General features: G+C 30.5%; 1 long non-coding RNA gene across 1 annotated transcript; it reads right to left on the bottom strand.

The window, feature by feature from the left end:
• Positions 1-15,859: 15,859 nt before the first annotated feature.
• On the bottom strand, positions 15,860-18,721 carry LOC140181572 (uncharacterized). The gene is made up of 2 exons (XR_011876404.1): positions 18,184-18,721; positions 15,860-16,391 (listed from the first exon to the last, which is right to left on the bottom strand). It is a non-coding gene; the product is annotated as an uncharacterized lncRNA (long non-coding RNA).
• Positions 18,722-22,269: the final 3,548 nt, after the last annotated feature.

The raw sequence follows: 22,269 nt of genomic DNA, 5'->3' as shown, positions 1-22,269 counted from the left end.
CGCGCCATCCTCGTGAACCGCCGTTGCCTCGCGCCGTGAATTCTGTGGCCCCTACTGCAGCTGTCTGCGCCGTCATCCTTGTCACGAAGCCAGCGCCGCCGAGCCAAGCGCCGTCGCATCACTGCGGCTGTGCCGTCACGGATGAGGAGAGAGAGAGAGAGAGAGAGAGAGAGAGAGAGAGAGAGAGAGAGAGAGAGAGAGAGAGAGAGAGAGAGTCCGCGGTAGAGAAAGGGAAAGCGCGCTCGCGAGGGATGTCAAAGCTGCACTCCGATGCTGTGTTGCGCGAGGTCGCCGCCGTCGCCTCAAGGCTCGCCATCGTCATCCTCGGAGGGTGCTCTTACTGCCGCTGGTGAAGTCGAATCCGCCGCTGGTCTTAGCTAAGAAGAAACGCATGGAGAGGTGGTGAACGAAGCCATCGCAGGAACCGCCGTCTAGAAAGGGTTCAGGTCGCCATTGATGGGGCTAGCCGGAACTATTCTGAGGTTTTTGCCGTTGATTTTGATTTTGTTCTGTTTCGGTTGAAGCCGTTGCTGCCTAAACCACCACTACTCCTTCTGTCCCGCCCCTGTTTCGTTAGGGTTTGCTGCTTTTCATGGTGAGACTGAACTTGTTTTGCCTCTTTCACCATGTCAGTTGGTTTTAGTTTCACCTAATATTCATTTCATGTTAATTTTAATTTGTCAGAATAAAATGTTACTATTCGGTGTTGATGTTGCTGCTGTTACTACTGCTGGTTCTAATGCCATTGTTGTTGTTGCTGTTAATATGGAATAAGTGGGTTTGTCGCCTTTGCCTTCTTGGTAAGTGTTTTTACTTCCAGAACTTTTGAAATTAATATTCCAATATAAGTTATTAGAGGCTCTGAGCTATTAGTATTGTAGGATTGAGTCCTGATGATTTTATATCAAAGTTAAGGTTGCTGTTAGACCATCGGAGTTTCTGGCCGCTGTCGGAGCTGTCGCCTGTAACACCCTAACTCTCAGCACGTCATGATCGTACCAAAAGTAAGGAGTTACTAACTTGTTCTCCTTATTTACTATTTAATATTGAGCCTTTAGGTCGAAATCGCGTTTCAGTTTATAAGAAAATTTCAGAAAATAGATTTTAGTATTAAAATCACATAGCAAAAGATCTTCAAATAATAATAATCACATAATTACTAATAATAATAGAGGTTATACGATTAAATTCAATGTAAAACTCAAATATAATACTTATCCCTCTGGATAAAATAAAAATCCTAAAGCAACAAGGACGAGGGAACTCTATAAAAACAACAGGAATCACAAGTAAATCTACAAATTGTCTGCAACTTCTTACTGAGTCTCCGAACCTGTGTCACTGAAAGGGTGGAAGATTTGGAGTGAGAACAAACCATACGTTCTCAGTAGGGAATGGGAATGCCGTAAAAGTAATGGAATAAAATGCAAATAATTAACTTAAACTCAATAAAAATATATTTTTAACAAACCCTTTGAAAATACTCTTGGTTCTACTTTAGATAATTAATTACCTCCTTTTAAAATCTCTTAACTCAAAACAAAACTTAATTATAAAATTAGTCACATTTTCTGTCTCTAACACTTAGAACAAAATCTCTCCTTACAAAATTGGATTTAAAACATTATGTTTTTCTTAATAAATCTGTTTAAAAAATAAAATACACCTTTTCTCAACTAAATAAACCCGTAAGGGTGGTTTAGACCGAATTTTAGAGAAAATGCCGCCGAAATTTTATAAAATCTGAGGTTTTATTTGAAAAGTTATTTTAAAAGATTTGGTTTTAGAAAATTAAATTATTTAAAATATATTTAGTTAAGAAAAGATTTACTCTATTTTAAAGTTTGATTTATTAAGAAAAATATAATGTTTTAAACCCAATCTTTTAAGGAGAGATTTTGTTTTAAGTAAAGATTTGAGCTCGGTTTATTAAGAAAAAGAATCTCTACCATAGGAGATATGAGAACAAGGATTTAAAGAATATATTAATTAATGAAGTGTCTGCCACAGGAGAGCAGATGTGACATTGTTTGGACCTTAGTGCCAAATGTAAAGTGGGGACGCCCACACACTGAGAACTGTTTTCCAGATGTACGCTTATTGATTTGGAAAGTCACACTGATGCGGCCTAGCCGTACGACTTATAAGCACACTGATGCATCTGGAAAGCCATATCTGGGACTCGTGCCCGGGTAATGTCGGGAGCGGGTAGGCAACCGACACATGAGCTCATGGCCTGCGTTAGGGATAGACATGCATCATGTTGTTTGCACATTTGCATTTGATTGCGCTTGCTTGTCTTATTACTTTGTGATTGTATTGTTTGTCTTGTTGTGACTTGCTTGTACATTGAATTGAATCTCTTGCTTGCACTACTTGTTTGTGAGTGTATTAAAGTGATTACGAGTTGACATTTGACTGAGGATTAATATGTGGCTGAGAGATAGAAAATGTGACTAATTTTATAATTAAGTTTTGTTTTGAGTTAAGAGATTTTAAAAGGAGGTAATTAATTATCTAAAGTAGAACCAAGAGTATTTTCAAAGGGTTTGTTAAAAATATATTTTTATTGAGTTTAAGTTAATTATTTGCATTTTATTCCATTACTTTTACGGCATTCCCATTCCCTACTGAGAACGTATGGTTTGTTCTCACCCCAAATCTTCCACCCTTTCAGTGACACAGGTTCGGAGACTCAGTAAGAAGCTGCAGACAATTCATAGATTTACTTGTGATTCCTGTTATTTTTATAAAGTTCCCTCGTCCTTGTTGCTTTAGGATTTTTATTTTATCCAGAGGGATAGGTATTGTATTTGAGTTTTACATTGAATTTAATCGTATAACCTCTATTATTATTAGTAATTATGTAATTATTATTATTTGAAGATCTTTTGCTATGTGATTTTAATATTAAAATCTATTTTCTGAAATTTTCTTATAAACTGAAATGCGATTTCGACCAAAAGGCTCAATATTAAATAGTAAATAAGGAGAACAGGTTAGTAACTCCTTACTTTTGGTACGATCATGACGTGCTGAGAGTTAGGGTGTTACACCACCGGATCAACTCGAGATTGCGGCTGTTCCATTTTGCTCTTACTGTAGGTATATCTTATTGCGAACCCTCACCGTTAGTTTTCTATCATGTGTTATTAAGGTTTTCGCGATATTTATGTTTTAGGATTGAGTTGTCGGGATTGTCTGTTGCAATTAAAACCGTTTCTGCTATTGCGAAAGTGAGCAGACCTGCGATTGAAGCTACAGTTTATTTCGGGTGGAGAGGAATGATTCTTGTGACGCCTTTAGTTTATGGGTTCAACTTTTGAGGTAGGGGTTTTTCTTAAAATCTATTTTACATTACAGAGTTGTGATAAATAGATATTGATGCAAAAAGATATATTTCTGTGATTATATTTGTCTTGTGGATGTGATGGTTTGTTGGACTGGATTATTGGGTGCTTGATTGCATGAGTGGTGTATGGTTGTTGATAAAAACCGGTTTGAAATGTTATTTATTTGATTATTAGGAAAGGTGGACTTTCTTGGTTTTAGAGTTTACTTGGTAATATAAATGAAACAATTTTGGAAATAATTTGAGATATGAAAATAAATTGATTTGGGGAGCGGCTTGATTTTGAATTGGTCTGATTTTATAAATGATTTAATATTTGAGTTGATTTGATTTTAAAAAGAGTTTTATTGTTGGAATTGGTTTGATTTGAAAATAAATTGATATTGGAACTGGTTCAACTCTGGAAAAATGTTTGAGATTTGGAAATGGTTGAGAAAAGATTTGAGAAATGTTTGGATGGGACCCGAAAAGGGTGGCAGTGTCCAAGTTTTAGAGGAGATGCTAGCAAAATTTTATAAAATTAGAAGTTTCATTTGAAGTAGTTATTTTAAAAAGGTTAAATTTTAAGCATTATGTGGTTTAAGATTACTTTATTTATCAAAGAAAGAATTATGTTTTGGATTGAGATTGTTGATTAACGGAAAGAAGGATGATGAGGATTGATTTGAAATATGATTTTTGAATGAATATGGAAATGGGATATGGATTGACGAATGAGGATGATATTGAGAATGGTTTAGATATTGATGAATGATGAATGAATTATTTATATGGCTTATGAATTTGAAATATCTGAGATACGAGGTTCTCTGGATTAAGTGTCGTGGCTTGTCACCACGTGTACTAGGTTGAAAACTCGATACTCTGTTGACCCTGCGACGTAAGTGTGACCGGGCACTATATAAATTCCTGGGAATGTTACCCCCATTGAGCAATATTGATTATTTGAGAAAAAGCTATGCATAGACTCTTGGGGATGCACGTCGGGGGACAGTCTAAGGACAATTCAGATTTGTCTAGTTGGCTGGATAACCGACAGATGAGCCTCATCAGCCGTAGGATAGGCATGCATCATATGCCTTTGTATGCTTTGCTTGGGTTTGAATTTGTTTTGGTTTGCCTAATTGCTAAACTGTTCTTAACTGCTACTTGAACTATTTGCTGTAACTGCTACCTACTTGTGCTTTCCTTGTCTGTCTTGCCTGTGTTTGTCCTGGCATGCTACATTTGAGAATGAACTTTGGTGCTTAATTAATGACTGTGTTGTTTGATTGCGTGGTTGGTTTCTGATTGAGTTTTTCTTATAAGAAAGGAAATGTTTCGGACTTCTGAAGGATTAAACATTGTTTCTTTGAAAAAGTTTTGAACGATTTCCTATTGGTTTTAAAAGATTCATAAGGCAATGATAATCACTGAGCTTGAAAACAGTTTTCTTATTAAATATCTTCTTATGACAACTTTGAAACTCCGTGGTGAGACCGTGTGGTTAGGTTCTCACCCCCTACAGCTTTACTTTTTCAGCAACCGGATGAAGAACCATTAAGAAGAGTTATACTGCGTTTGGTTTATATGTTGTTGTATTAATTAGATTATTTTCTTTCCTTGTCTTTGTTATTACAAGTTTGTAAAAGGGATAGGAATGGTATGTTTTATATGTATAATATATTGAATTATTATGTAAGGAGTCTTGTATATGAATCTATGCCTGTTTGTATTTTTCTTAAGATAAAGTATTTATTTCTGGTTTTTTCAAAGAAATCAGCGATACAATGTCGAGTCATAGGCTCCTATTCTAGTATTTAGTATGTAAAGTAGTCGTAATACTTCTTGCTATCAGAGTAGCGCAGCCGGAAGCGTGACTTCTGATAGTGAGGGTGTTACATCTCCACCCTCAAGTGACCTCTTCTCCATGCTTTTTGTGTCCCCAGTTGCCCTCTGCATTTCACACTCACTCACTTCCAATAATAATACCCTAAGTTACCAAATCTGCAACAACTAAACCACTAAAGTCAATCACCATTATGCAATCCACGTCACAAAATATCATAGTATTAATAATTAATTGATAATAATAATAATAAACAAAACAGAGAAACCCTAGCAACAATAGCAACGACAAGTTAGAACAGATCTATAATACCATAACATAACAATACAAACAAATAAAATCGGAAATTTCACTAAAATCTTCAAATTCCAAGCTTGCCAAACTTTAATCCCCCAAACGAACAATCTCGACCACCAAATTCCACGAAAAATTTGAGGGAAAATGAAAAAAAGAACTAGAAAGGAGCTGAACTCACCAAGAAAAGCCTTTGCTAGATGTAGAAGTGGAAGTTGAGGAATAGAACCTGGGAAACTAAACTGGATGATGCGTAAGATACTAAGGTGTTACTGATGCTGCTCCAGAGAGAGAGAGAGAGAGAGAGAGAGAGAGAGTTTGGTGAGAGAGTTATGGTGGGATCAGAGTAGCGATAGTGGGAGTGTCGGAAGAGAGAGCACCGATGGGGGCATTGCGATGGAAGGGAGTGGCGACGGAAGGGAGCGGCGTCGGAAGGGCATCGATGGAGGGTTTGCAAGGGACAGTCAGAGTCACCGCCAGAGGGAGTCACCAACGAGGAGAGGGAGTGCCGACGAAGGGACCAAGGATGGTGGGAGTGCCGGAAGAGGGAGCGACAGCGATGTTCTTCGGAGTGTTGGGATTCTTTGCCGTCGCTGGTGTTTAAGGTTATGTGCAAGTGTTTCAGTGTTTAGGGAACGGCCAAAAGGGTTTCATGTAAATGGGAAAGAGTTTCGAAACTGTTTTTGAATAAAAGCTTTTTTTTCCTTAAATCTTTTAGCCACGTTTTTTAAGCGTGCCAAAATAGTTAAAGGAAACGGCCACGCTTTTAAAATGTCACGGTAACGAAAACATGTCGCCACGCTTTAAAAGCGTCCCTGTTTCTCTCTATGGCCACGCTTTTGAAACGTGACAAAAAAAGCGTGGCTAAATCTTGAATCAATTGTCACCCTCATAAAAGCGTGGCCATAGACCCCTTTCGTCACGCTTTTTAAGCGTAGCAAAAAAAATGTGGCCAAATCTCTAATCAATCGCCACCCTCATAAAAGCGTGGCCATTGACCACTTTTGGCCACGCTTTTAAAGCGTGGCAAGAAAAAAGTGTGGCCATAGGGCTTTTTTCTTGTAGTGAAAGTATTAAAGTAACATTTTTCAATAATACGTCTTAACATATAATCTTTAATACATAAAATCTTTATCATGCAAGATCATACTTTCTTGTTGCTTGCTCCAGAAGACATACTTCCTAATTCAGGTAAGTACTTACTCTCCTAGTTAATATAATTGCAATTATGAAAAAATAGTTATAAAAGTGTAAGTAGCTGGTTTTTTTACAATAGATAATTAAAAAAAAAGGAAAAACGAAAAGTATGAAAGATTCAGTCATGAAATGAGAGAAAGTGTATGAGAGCTCCCAGAAACAAGTCTTGCGTGGCAGAAATCAATAATCTTGCATGGCAGAAAGTGTATGAGAGTTCACAGAAACAATTTTGGAAATCTTTTAAGATTGCTGCTTATGTGTTGTAGGCACAATAATGTTTAATATTTATATGTATATTACTAATAATGATGCATCTGTTATTATATAGTTTTTAATTTTTATTCTTTTTCTTATTGCATATTATGGCAATGATATTTGATTCTTGCCATGTTTTTTCTTAATTTGATGCATGAATGGATTTTGGCATTCTAGCTCTATTGTAGCAGTTAGTTTTTTAACAATGGAAGTAATTAAAATACTGCTGCTCTATATTCTCACTGTTAGGATCTATTTAAATATAAAGCTTATATATATTGAACATTAATTTCATTTTAAATTTATCTTACAGAATTTTTATAAGAGGAATCAAGAAATTCGACAAAAATAAACAATACCTGATACTTTAGGTGTTAAGTCAATTGTAAGAAGAAGAGCTAAAATGGTAATTTTTTTAATATATTTATTTCAGATGTTAAATTTATTTTTTAAATTTATTTTTATCTTCGTGAATATATATTTCAAATTTTAGATGGAAGAGATTGAAAAAAAAGTTAGTAGGGTTCAAATGTAGGACATCACTCAAAAAGAAAGATGAAAATTATGTTAATAAAAAGATTAAAGAAATAGCGATAAGACTAAAGTGTAATAAATAACTTGTTTGTATCTTTTTCTTTCTTTTTTATAAGATAATACTATGTTTCATTCTTTTTTTTTTCTTTTGTATATATGTAGGAGAAAATTGAAGCACATAGCATTGAACAAGTGGTGGAATTAACGATTAATTCTCCTCTTGATGTTTTTGGAGTAGTTCTTGAAAAGAGCACGTTGATCATGTTCGAGGTTTAGGCATGGGAGTTGTTCCAACAATTGCTTTCAAGAACACTATAAGGATTAGTCAGATGAATTTAGGTTCTTCAAATGATGCTGATACATCATTTACTTGTGGTTCAAATATACAAAGAGTTAAATACTATTAAGACATAATTGCAAGCGCTAGTCTTTTATATTGCTTCTAAAGAAAAAGATAAAATTTTAGTACAGTTGACTGGAATATTTTCTATTTGATAAGTTTCACCAATACAAATACAATTTATGTTTTTAATACTTTAAATTTATTTGTTTTTTTTTTCTTGTTTAAGCTGAAATTAAATATCTTTTGTTAGAAAAAAAAGTTAGGATGAATTAGCATTAAAGTATCCATTAATTTTGGGATATGCTTATTAACGATAACAACTATTTGACACATTGTAAATCCGTAATCTATACTCCAGCAATAAAAGAAAATTAGGATAGGATGTATGGTCATTAATACATTAAATATTGTTTTATTTTTAGAAAAGAAAAGTTAAGTTTGCTGATTTTCCATTACTTTGATGATTGCATTTTATCTTCATGCATATCCTTCACATATTGAATGAATAAATAATTTCTTGTTGCTGAAATGTCATAGTGGAAAGAGGCCATTTCAATATTTTTCATCTTGTTTAGCTTCAATAAATTGAAAACATCATTGATTTGTTATTTATTTATGCATTTTTATAAACAAGTAAAATTTATATTTTTTTATTATACTTATAATTATATTTTTGTCGTAAGAATTTGATTAAAAGAGTGAGATTTTATTACTAAAAGAGTTAGGAAGTAGGTCTTCTGAAACGAATAACAAAGAAGCATAATTTTACATGAGATATTTTATGTATTAAGGATCATATATTAAGACGTATTATTGAAAAATGTTATCTTTAATACTTTGTTTTTAGATTATGACTTTTGATTTTCGGTGACTATGTTAAATTAAAAATCATGTTATGATGTTTGATTTATGGCTATACGGCTATACCTTTTGATTATTACGAGATTTTAAAGTTTGATTTTCGAAAATACTATTTCAAATAGGTAGTTTCAATCTCATTTAAAAAGTATAAAGTTGTCATCATAATGAGGTAAAAACGGCGGTTAAAAAATGCCATTTTAAACGAAAACGATGCCATTGTATTTTGGTAAAAACGGCAATTAGAAACTGCTATTTTAAACGAAAATGATGCCATTATACCCTAGTAAAAAACCGCCATTTTAAACGAAAATGATGCCATTAAACTTTGGTAAAAATGGCAGTTTCACGGCGGTTAGAAACCGCATTTTAAATGAAAACGATGCCATTATACCCTGATAAAAACGACGGTTACAACCACCATTTTAAACCAAAACTTTGCCATTTTAAACATTAAAAAACTGCCGTTTTATTTGAAAATAATGACGGTTCGAATCGCCGTTTTAACCTATCCAAAAATTGCCGTTTTAATTTAGGTAATTATAGCGATTTTTTAAAAACCACCATAATAATCAGAATGGTGCCCAGAATAATGGTGTTTTTTGGAAGTGCCATTTTTTGTAATAATAGAGGTTTAAATCGCTGTAATTTCCAAAGAAAATCGCCATTTTAACCTATTTTTTTGAAGTGAGAGTTTTAGAAGAAAGCTTAGCTTGCTAGTTAATTAGTTAGGTAGTTAGGACACTCTTATCATTCTATTAATTATCATTCTATTAGAAGTATGAAGTGTTTGTGTATAAATAATTAAAGATGATGTTAGGAGACAGCATGTTTTGTGATTTGTAACCATTAATTAGCTATTATTAGTGTTTTTAATGATGTAAAATTACGTCTAATGATATAGAATTATTCACTTTTCTTGTAATGGTTAAATGTTGGCCAAATTTTAATAAGAGTGATGGCCCTTAGACTTTCTCATAAATAAATACCTTACTATAAATTCATTGAGTAAATTTTGGTAAATTTAAAAAATAACAAATATTATTTTTTCCTTTTCTCTTGAGTTCATTGAGCTCCTAACTTAAACTATTCTCTTCTTTCACCAACCTAGATTTTATATATACCTTTAGTGCACATGGTTATATTATACATAAAGTAGTGGGGTTAGTCCATTTATAAAGGACTTAAAATTCTATATTTTGGATTAGTGGATTAGTATATCTAAAAATCCAATAATACTAACGGAAGCGTTTCACATATACCGTTGTATTTTAGCAGTATATGATGTTCCATTCTTTTTAATCATTGAGATTTATAATAAAATAAATCAAAGAATGAGATTGAATGAGAATCTTGTATGTAGAATTGTTTGACTAATGAGCATGATGAAGAAGATATTTGTCCTTTCCTTCACCTACTAAGAGAGAGATAAAATTACAATATTGTCCGATCTATAGCTAGCTTGTGTTGCCGTCTTAGATGAGTTGAGCTTGTGATAGGTTAGTATGACTGACCTCTTTTTCAACAAGCATTGGAAAATTTATTAAGAAAAAGCTTATTGATTATTTATTTTCATCTAAAAAAAATGATTGGTTCATTTATAAACTTTTTTTTTATAAAAAAACATATTATTTAGGCATTTAAAAATAACAATAAAAATTTTTAATTTATAGTTATCATTTTCATTAATTTTAATTATTGTAATAATAGTATAACAATAATTAAAACAACATTAACAATAATAACAATATTTTCTTACAAAAAATTAAATATAATACGCAAGCCAGACTTCTTTTATAAATTACACATAATTATATTTTAGCAATAAATGTCACAACTTCTTTAAGCATCTCATTTATTTGTTTTAGAATAAGTTATAAAATAGGATGCTAAAGTTTACATTGCCGACAAAATTAACCTTAAAACATATGAAGGATAAATAAGACTTCAAAAAATTTAATTGATAAATTGATCCTTTTGTTATTTTCAATTAAATTTTTAATATATTTATTAAACAAATAAATCTTTGATAAATTTTATTACAAAATAGTTAAGTTCCAAAAATACACTCTAAGAAAAATTAGATTCTTTTAAAATAAACGATGGAAGGACCAATTTATATAATGAGAGTAATAAACGAAGACTTCTAAAAAATAAAATTTTTTAAAAACTAAAATATCCGATTTAAAATTCTTTAAATATCAATTTAGATATTTATTTATATACAATAAATAACCAAAAATCCAACACATAACATTTTATTCAGTAAAAATAAATTATAAAAAATATGTTATGAATAACATTCCTATAAAAAAAAATTAACATTCATACTTTTATAATAACAAAATATAAAATGATAATACAAAGTTTAAATTAATAATGTAAAAATCACCCTATGAAAATTTTGATCCTAATGTTAATGTATTTTTTTTACAGAATTAATGAAAATATTATAATTACTCACTAACTAATACTTTATTAAATATATTGTAATTTGTCTAAATACTTTTTTCATAAAAATTAATTATTTTTTGGTAACATTTGGGTGTATTATTTTTTGTTTGGACTAAGAACACTATAATACAACAAACTAATATGATTCCAAGTATTATTATTTAGAAAATTTTACGATTTATTTTCAAATTAAGATCCTACGAAAATGATGAAATTTTTTCTTTTTTACAAGTATGGTCAAACTTATTAGAAATATTAATTAGTCAAAAAAAATATCTTGTAAATATTAATTTACAAGAAATTATAGTATATATATATATATATATGCATTATGATTTTTATCATTGGAACGATTTTTACGTTTTTCATTTAAACTTTGTATTATGTTTAATATTTTGTTATTATAAATTTATGAATGTTATTTTTTTAGAAATATTTTTTTCTAATGTATATTTGTATATTTTGTTTTATTTTTATTCGATAAAATTTAATATACTAGATTTTTTATTATTTATTCGTAAATCGTGTTAGACTAATAAATTTTATGTATAGTTTTAAAAATTTATTATTCTATTATTATTATTATTATTATTATTATTATTATTATTATTATTTATTATGTATTAATTAATAGTATTAAATTTAAAAGTAGTTAAATAATAGTAAAATAGCACAATTTATGTAATAAAAGAAGATATAATAAACTTAATAATTTATGATAATAAAGTATGATTTATGAATAAATAGTACATTTATTACGTATCCTGTAACAATTTATATAAGTTATAAAAAAATATTTACGTGATAAATTTTAGTTTAAAACAATTTGATAAATATAGATTTTTTTATTTTATTTTAGTAAAAAATCTAAATTATTTAATACATTTCTTTTTTAATCATCAAAACTATACATATTTATCTATCTTATATTTTAAAAATATATTTTAATAGTGTAATACTAATTTTTTTATTTTTTTGTTATATTTAATATGTTAAAAATATAAAAAAATCAATATATTGAATGTAAGTTTGTGGCTCAGAAAATAAAGAATTGCTACATAACTTTTCAAGCCAATAACCATGTGTTTTAGTTGGTTATTTTAGAAAAATTAACAGTTCGGTTAGGGTTATTTGGTCATTACAATAGTTAGTTAGTTACTAAATGACAAAAGTAAAATTAGCAACCTTTTAATACCAATGAACATCATATTCCAATATTTGTCAGTAAACATGTGATAATTTTCCAATACTATATTGTGAAATTTAAATAAATGTCCAATACTCAGAAAAAGGAAAAAGAAAATCATACCTTTTTTTTTTTTTTTTTGGGTGTAGTTGGATAAAATACCTTTACAAACACCGGAATATAAGAGAACCAGCCACATATTATTAGTATGCAAATACCTTTCCTATATCACGTTCTTCAAGGAGATAAAGATCGAAAGTATAGCAATAATGTATGTATTATTTGATTTAACTATCAAACGCTGAATTGGAAAGTAGGAATGAAGAACTTGGCTATGAGCTTATGATAATCCATTATCTTACCCTAATTATGTATTTTATATATAGGTGAGAAGTGAACGTGCATAACATGCAAATTTGTGGGGTTTACTCGAAGGTTGTTGAGAAAAGGACTACTAGCACTATTTGTGCTCTGCCTTTTCGATATTTAATTAACAATTGTTCTTCTATAATTTGGCTGCTATTAGATGTCATCTACCTTGAATGGAATAATTATTTATATTTTCTAATACGAATTTTTGTATGACTGGTCGAAGATTTTTTCTTTTTTGATGTGGCTTTGTAGGCCTATCCTTTAAATTTGCTTATTCTATCTACATCTGCTTTTATGTTTTTGTTTTTGTTTTTTTTCATATAATGCTCGCAATCATAGTAGATCTCACACATATAAGTATTTTTTCAAATCTACGCAACTGTGGAGTAAGGCTCTCTGCCAACACTTTAGCATCATAGCATCACTTTTGGTCTGGAGATACACGAACATTTATGAAAGGTGATACTTTTTTTCTATTTTTAATTTGAATATTTTCTTCGGAAATGCGTGCAAAAAAGAAGAAAATGAAAATAAAGTTATAATTATGTAATTATTAGAGAGCGTACCTTGGGTACAATGCTCAAAGTGTTATTGTCGCTTATTTTGTTTGTACCCTATAATATAATTCCTAGGTTCCCATTCTACTTATAATAATAGTAAGATATACATCATATATTTATATACCTCACCAAATTAGTGCCTGGGCACTAAAATAGTAAAATACTACATAGTGATATCTACAACTTGTGTGAAATATATATATATTGAAAAAGTACGTTTAAATTAAAATCTTCTATTTTAATTATAAAGATTAATTTAAAGATAATATATTCATATCATTTTACTCTCAAAAATTTTAGTGATCTCCTGTCACTACTAAAGTTGAATCGGACCCCTTAATTCTTCACTTATTAGTAACTAGTAAAGATGGAGTTTATATATGGAGGTAAAATGACGGATGAAACTTTTTTTAATAGATCTCATTGCTGTTATTATATATATATATATATATATAGGGAAAAAAAGGGAAGTAGGGCACCACATTTTTATCGAAAATCAAATTTAAAGATAGAGAAATAAATTTAATTTGATGAAGAAAAGGTATTTGTGAATAGTCCCATGTAGAACAACAATACTGTATACGTATACCAATATAATATCATATACTATATACGTCAACATAACAGTGTAGTAAATATGTAAATAATACTGTAAACATATGGTGAATAATACTATACGATCATTATTGTAGTTGTATTAATATTTAATATGAACTTCTAAAATTGGATAAAAGTCACATATCTAAATTCTGAAAGAAATTACATTATATTCATGATAATTAGAGATGATTATAAAGGCAGTAAAGGTAAGAAGGAGAAGAACAGGAGAATATGCAATGTTGTGTTATTGATTCTAACTTGAATACATTCTGCAGATTAGTAACACTATCATTGACAAAAAGGGAAGAAAAAATGTACAATATTGTGAATTAATAGAGTATCTTTTCTACACTAACACACGCGCAAGAATTACATAAAGTGCTATACAGATATTATCAAAGAACTAGTATAAATAGATAATGAAAATACTAAATAATGTGAATAATGAATATATCGGATGTTTAATTTATTAGATGTGCGGATAATTATCCTAATATTAAGATTTAGGTGGATAATTTGAGATTGTAATGTATTTTTACTTTATTAGATCAATTTTAAAACCTATTATTCACAAAAATTATTGTCTACCTAAAAAAGTCCTTATCCAAAAATATTATTAAGTGCTTATAATTTTGAGCACAAGATATAAGTAGACTTTTTTGCCTTTTTAAGTATACAATATTATGGCCAACGAGTTATAACTTAAATGGCATAATCTCCTCATATTTACTTAAGAAATTGTGAGTTAAAATCTCCTATCTTTGACAAAAAAAAATGTACAATATTGTGTTTATTTTTCCAACTCTCATGATATTCTATACACGATCGCTTTGAAGTTCTTCGAGAAATGCTACGTCAACAAGAAGAAGAAATGTCTATACAAATATGAAGAACCGAGTTTTCTTGTGTTTTGTTTGGAGGTTGGTGGGATGATAATATAATGGCATTTATGTATGAATAGTTATGATCTTTCATGTCTTACTTATTTATTTATTTATATTTATTTTTGGTACATTTATGAGAGGGAACTAAAACCTAAAGAAAGAAAGCACTACATACATAGATCACAAAATGGTATGTCGGGGCAGTAAAACCCCTAAAGGATCATGATGAAGCTCAGCTGCCAAAAGTGGCGGTGGCTTCTCCCCAATTACAACGCCTTCGTTTCCAGTAACTTCTTTGTTTGCAACGACATAAAAAATGTCATGATTTTAACTTTTTTTTTAGTTTAAGCTACTAAAAAAAGACAACATGAATAGATATATTTATAATACATCTTTTTAAATAAGAATTCTTTTTGAATTTGTTTAATTTTTTATAGTTTTTTTTTCTTTTTATTTATCTTATATACTTTTCATTTTGAGGAGTGTTAGGAATTAGTAACTTTTGTATTTTGTAACCATCAATTGGTCATCAATAGTATTTTTAATGGTATGAAATTACATCTAATAATAGAAGATCACTCACTTTTCTTTTGATGGTTAAGTGCTGGCCACAAAACACAAAAATTACTGGTCCCTAAACTTTCTCTTTTATTTTTTGGAATTACTAAGAATATAACTATAGATTTTTCAAAAGTAAAATTTTGACTACTTCTTTTAAAAATTTAAATAGATAAAAACAGATAATATAAATAAATAAGAAACAGTATTTCCTTCTCTAAAAGTATGCTGGAACTGGAATTTTGTGTTCCAAATTTTATTCTTTATCTCCAGGATTATTATGCTGGTATACTTTAACTTTGGAACTGATACGTGTTCTTTAAGGATTATGCATGCTGTACTCTTGTTTTTGGATCCCCCTCTTCTTGGGCTGCCCTTATATAATGAACTCTCTTGATTATTCACATAACATTATTTTATAATATCTAAAATATATATATTTTTTAAATGTCACACATAAATTAATAAATTAATATAGCGTTTTAATTTCTTTTCTTAATTTTAACCAATTAATTTAGTCCTTAAAAGATATGAATATAAGTTAAGTTGGAGTTTTGTTAACGTGTCATTGATAATTAATGACGTGTGAAGTAAAATTCATCAAATGATTTATCATATTTTAATATGTAACACTTTTTTTTTTTTGAATTAAAGGGAGCTCAACACAATAGGGTGGAGCAAAGAAAGAAACAAGGGTCATGAAACATAAGTTACAAACGCATGCAGCCAAGCACACCACACTTGCCAGGTGATCTCACAACCAAGAAACAAATGGAACACAGTTTCCTCAGACTTAGAGCATAGCACACATAGCGTATCATTCTGATCAATAACACGTAATCTACACAACCGATCCTTGGTATTCACCCTTCTAATCAGCACAAACCAAGACAAGACCTCAATCATGGGAGGGACGAACCCTTTCCAGATGGCACGCGTGAAACTATAGCTTGTAACTTCAGCCGGAAGAACTTCCGCTTGCATCATCTGTGTGAAAGAGTTTGTGGAATAAACACCTGTGTTATCAAATTTCCAAGTCACCGTATCCTCTCTTTCATTTGTCGGCTTGGCTGCCTGTAATGTCTCATGAAGTTGTCCTACCAGATCCAGCTCCCACTGAAACACTTAATTATAATACATAAGTAAAAAGTTATTAGAAGAATAATAATTTAACTCACTAATATGTTTTAAAAACCAAATTGACTTAAGCGTAATTTTGTTAATTTATACATAAAGGAAAATATGTCCTACGTATATAATATATTGATGAAGTTTGTTTAACGTTATCATAATATTAGTGGATTATGAGTTAGTACTTAATTTAGTCTCTGAATTTATACGTGAATTTTAATTTAATTTTTAAAATTTTAATTGTTTTTATTTATTTTTTTAAATTTTATAAATATAATTTATATTAGTTTTTGAAATAATTTATAACACACAAATTAATAGAGGGGCTGACATAGATAGCTAGATACTATGCTGAAATTTATAAAACGCGCCATTTTGATTTTGACGTTCAAATAACTTAAAAATATGGCCAGATCACTTATATTGGGAGAAAAAATTTTAATAAACACCACTTATAATATTATTTTTTAATTATTTGAGTATCAAAATAAAAATAATATTGTTTTACAAAATCTAACATGACATCTAGTTATTTGAACTAGTATTTTCGTTAATGTTTTAGTGTCAAAAATTATGTTAAGAACTAATATATAAAAATTATATTTAAAAAATTTAAAAATTAAATAAAAATAATTAAAATTTTAAAAATTAAATTAAATTTTATATTTAAATTTAGAGATTAAATTGAATATTATTTCTTAGATTATTCTCAAAACTCATGCTTTCCTTATCATTTTAGGAAAGGTTTTGCCAGGGTGTCCCATGTAATTGGGATTACTTGCTTTAATTAGCTAAAACTCTTGTAAAATTGTGCTATGCAGAATGAGGCAATTAGCGGAACTATTAACATGACGTTACTTTCACATCAGAACTTTTACCAGTTGTTGTTTTGTGAATCAATCACGCATAATAAGACTTTTTTTTTTTTTTTCAATCAAAAGTTATTTTATCTACCTTGTCCAAGACTACTGATTCGATAGGATTCATGACTCACTATATATTGATTGCTGATATAAGTAGTTTATGTATTGTATTCCGCCCTTTATAGGGTAACGATCCTTATCAATTATTGTTACATAATAACTCGATCTACCCCTCTTATCAAATAATTTTGGGTCCACCCCAGACTACATAAAGCAATTAATCATCATCATTACTATTTTTTTTTTAAAAATGATATCATTATATACATCATGAATAATGTTAGAAAATTGATATGATTACAGTCTTTTTTAGTAAATATGACAGTAAGTTGTCAAATAAGTAGTTCGGTATAAATCCTATTAAAAAAAAATTGTTGGGTTTGAATTTTAAATAATTTTTTTTAATTGAATTTCAAATGTTTTTTTATTTTAAACGTTTTTTTTATATTAAAAATTAGCTGTAATATTTTTTAGGATCATCAAAAATTATTATTTTTTACTATCACTTAATTTTCAATTCAATTCTTTTAATTTATTTTTTTTAGTCTAATAATTTAACAATATATTTTATTATATACTTTTAAATATTAATGACTAACTAATAACAAAAAATAATAATTAACGAATATTCCTTATTATTAAAAAAAAAAGAAAAAGATAAACTACAAATAAAGTTTTATTTTCAATTATGGTTCATTACAATGATTAATTAAGAGTTACACCAATATACATTCCACTCTCTCAATTCTCTTAATTAAAAGGATACCATGAAAATGTTATGTTATTGAATAATTAAGAGAAAAAGAGATAAGCTAGCTAACACAAAGTTAATTAGTCTAGGGACTAAGACTTACATTAACATGGGATCAACATTATTTTGAGTACAAAATTTAGATGCATCTCCATCCATCAAGCATGGACTGAGCCTAAACATGAGAATGCAAAACTCCATTTGGTTTAGGGCACCGTCTCCATCCAAATCACCTTCCATTAACATGCACAAGAGCTCATCATCCTTCACCTCCAAACCTAGAATGGAACAATTCATCTTCAAGCTCTCGAACGTGATCAAGCCCTTGCTCGCGTCCATAAGCAGACTGAACCCATTGCAGAGCTCGCCGATGAAGCCTTCTGCGCCAAGGCTTGAGATCATTGATGGAAAGTAGTCCTCAAAGTCCAAACCATGGTCTAATTCCATGGATGAAACTATTTTTTAAGTAGGAGAAGTTGATGTGAGAATAGTGTGAAGATGATGATGTGGTAGCTTGTGATAGAAGGGTGATATTTTACATATATATATGGTTATAAATCAAAGTAGCGTAATAAATTGACAAAAAATGTGGGGCTTGGTAAATTGAATAGGAAATGAAACGGAGGTTTAGATTATCATCCACAAAACTCTCATCAACTTTTAACTTAACTATTTAAAATTTTGATCTTATATATCTAGTAGTATACTTTCTTTTTATTATTTATTAATATTTTTTTGAAATAATTGTCAATTTAATATTTTTTAATGTCAAGTATATATATTATATTGCTACCATAATTATCCGAAATTTGGAAGATAATAAAATATTGTTGAGATGACTCACCATGATTGGTCTACTTAATGGTGTTATGTTAAGGAGTTCGTCATTTTGGCATCTGCTTTCATTTTCACAGTTAGGTTATTGGGGAGCCTCCTCCTTCGTGGAAGGTGCGGTGTTGTTCTACTATATCAATCACTGTTTATCTACTCATGCACATTATTGTACTAATAATTTAATTATATGCTACCTACAACTTATGCCTACTAGTATATATATTAATTAGTAGTAGAGTTGTGCGATGATTTATCTCTTTTAAACGTGAGATATCGAACCACGCCAAAATAATAATAATAATAAGAAACATTGTATGCATATTATTTACTCATACCTTATGGGTTATTAGGTGCTGGATAATAATATATAGTTATGTTAAAGTTTAGAAGAGAGAATTTTATTTTTAAAATTTTTTTATTCGTTATATAATAAAGATATAATTATTTATGTATTTTTTTTTATAAATTTAAATTTTTAAAAGAAGTGATATAATGATATGATATCAGAGATTCTATAATTGAAATGTCTAGAATTTGATTTTTATTGAAAAAAAAAAGAAAAAATTTATACAAAAATTTAAATAAAATAAAAAATTCTTACTTAAAAAGAAATGTCAGAAATATAATTATTTATGTATTTTTTTTATAAACTTAAGTATTTTAGAAAAATAGTATTATAACAGTGTAAAATTTATTTCTTTTCATAAAAATTATTTGTGAATTATAAAATTCACAAGTACGTGGTGTTCACTTATATACTTTGTCGATTATTAAATAGTATTTAAGTTTTACTTAAAATTATTTTGAATTATATTTAATGATAAACGAAAAGAGTAAGTTAACACAATATTGCAGACTTAAAAGAGGAAAAAGTCTACTTATATCTTATTTTGAACATCATATATACTTATATATTTAGTTAATTACCTAGACCTTTAATTTGTTATTCTTCTCTTTATTTCATTTTTTAATCGTAATTAAAGTTGAAAATCTTGCCTAATTTATGTCGAATATAGGATAATTTCTGTGGTACATGTGACGCAACATGTTGTAGCATGTAAGTGATGTAACTATGTGTGTTTTGTTGGTAGCTATTGAATGAGAAGGATCCAATCTTCTTGTTTCTTTGATGTGACCGTGCATGTGCAGCGCGTGTTCACTGAACATACGCATATTGTATTCATTATTTCAAATTTGGGTACACAATATCTATACTAGGGGCTCAAGAATTTGATTATGGAGTTAATGGTGGTGTTTTAGTTGAAAATGAGTGTAGTGAGTGTAATTACAGTTTGGTAGATGTATTAGATGCAAAGTATAACACACAGAGGGTGTGTTATATGCAGCACGAGGAAGACGTGGAAGACACGTGACGAAGCCTAGTTGGATTGCCGAGCAGCACGTGGGGGTGTATTGAGTCAGCACGCAGGGGGCGCGTTGACACGTGGCGAAGCCTGGTTGGGTTGGATCATGTGCTGAGTCAGCACGCAGGGGGCGTGCTGACACGTGGCGAAACTTGGTTGGTTGAAGTTCCAGCACGTGGGGGGCGTGTTGACACGTGGCTCACTCCGATTGGCTAATGAAGCAATACGTGGTGGGCGTGTTGAATGCTCCCCTCTATATAAGACAAAACTCGGTACCATTTTCATTGCGAAGAAGAATGTGCTTTGAGTGTTCTTTGAGTGTGTTGTTAGTGTAATGGAGGGTATCGCAAACTTGGTAGTGTATCGCAACGGTAAGATAATACAGAATACTCATGAGGGAGTGAGGTTTGTGTGCCAGAATCCGTTTTTGTTTGTGGTTCTATGCACCATGCAATTAATGGAGTTTCAGAACGGTCTCTGTGAAAGCATGGAAAACGATATGTTAAGGAGAGTGATCAGCAGAATTCTGTACCGGAATCCGGTTGTAGTTTTTGGTGGTCCAATACAGTTTGATATCATGCCGATCATTGACGAAGCGAGTATACAGAATATGTTTCAAATTCACCGGCAGACTCAGATGCGACAGCCACAGATTGAGCTGTATGTTGAGTTTGAAAACGTAGAGGCAGATGGGATTCAAAATGATTTAGATATAGAGGATGATAGAGCTGCAGTGTACGAAGGAATGAATAGTGACAGAAAAGAAGACTTCGAAGTCACTTATGAAGCCGGAAACGAAGACGAGAATGGTGATGTCGGAGCTGAGGCAGCAGCGGAGAATGTAGTGGTTCATCCCTCGGGTAGTCAACCGATGAATGTTCCACCTTTTATGCGTATGTTGGATCTTGACGCCATGCATGCACCGAAATTTTCAGAATATGCAAACATAGGTACGTGATGACTGAATAATACGTTTTTGTCAATTTATATTATGGATTGATTAATGAATGATGATTTCTGCTTTCTGTAGGTATTGCTGATCCGGAGGATGGAGAGTTTAGAATTGGAATAGAATACAGTTCTAGAAATTAAAGTTGGTCATCGCAGCAATTATAAGTTACACTATCTCTAGAGGAGTTGACTACAATGTGTATGAGCCTGAGCCACAGACGTTCTATGCAAAATGTAAGACGTATGGGCGTGGGTGCGACTGGCTTATTCAAGCCAGCTTGATACGGAAAAAGGGTTGTTGGGAGATACGCAGATACAACGGTAGGCACACGTGCACAATGGGAACGATTTCATATGATCATTCCAAGTTGGACTCGGATACAGTTGCTGAGGCTATATGGCCATTGGTCAAGACTGACCCGTTCATCAAGGTGAAATCTATAATAGCGGAAGTCCAATCAAGGTTCAACTATACCATCAGTTACCGAAAGGCTTGGTTGGCAAAGCAAAAGTCCATAACAAAAGTTTTCGGTGGTTGGGAGGATTCTTACCAAGCCTTGCCATGGTGGCCCTCGGTCATCGTTTAAAAGATGTCTGGTTCAGTTGTCCAAATAGAAACACAACCACTGTACAACAGGAATGAGGAGGCGCACGGTGTAAAAATACTTTATCGCGTATTTTGGAGTTTCAATCCATGCATTAGGGCATGTTGAGTCTGACACCCACACCTCAACAAAATACGTCCTTCACCAATATTCAACAAATACACCCAAAAGAGTTCCATATGAAAAATAATTTCTATATACTAGGAATGTATGTGTTTGAAACACCCTGAAAATAAAATTTTTACAAAAGAAAAATTATTTAAAATATAATAAAAATATAATTTTTAATTCTCAACAAAATTATAATTCTCACATTAATATTCACACTAAATCAGATAAAAAAATCTGATTTGCAATTTCATTATTACTAATATTAAAATGTCAAAATTATTATTAATAAATAAATAAAAAACAAATAAAAAATCACAAGGATAA

This window comes from Arachis hypogaea, chromosome 18 (assembly GCF_003086295.3).
Source record: "Arachis hypogaea cultivar Tifrunner chromosome 18, arahy.Tifrunner.gnm2.J5K5, whole genome shotgun sequence".
In the NCBI taxonomy this organism is placed as follows: domain Eukaryota; kingdom Viridiplantae; phylum Streptophyta; class Magnoliopsida; order Fabales; family Fabaceae; genus Arachis; species Arachis hypogaea.
Note: the sequence above shows the minus strand (reverse complement) of the source record. Positions and strands in the feature narration are given on the sequence as shown.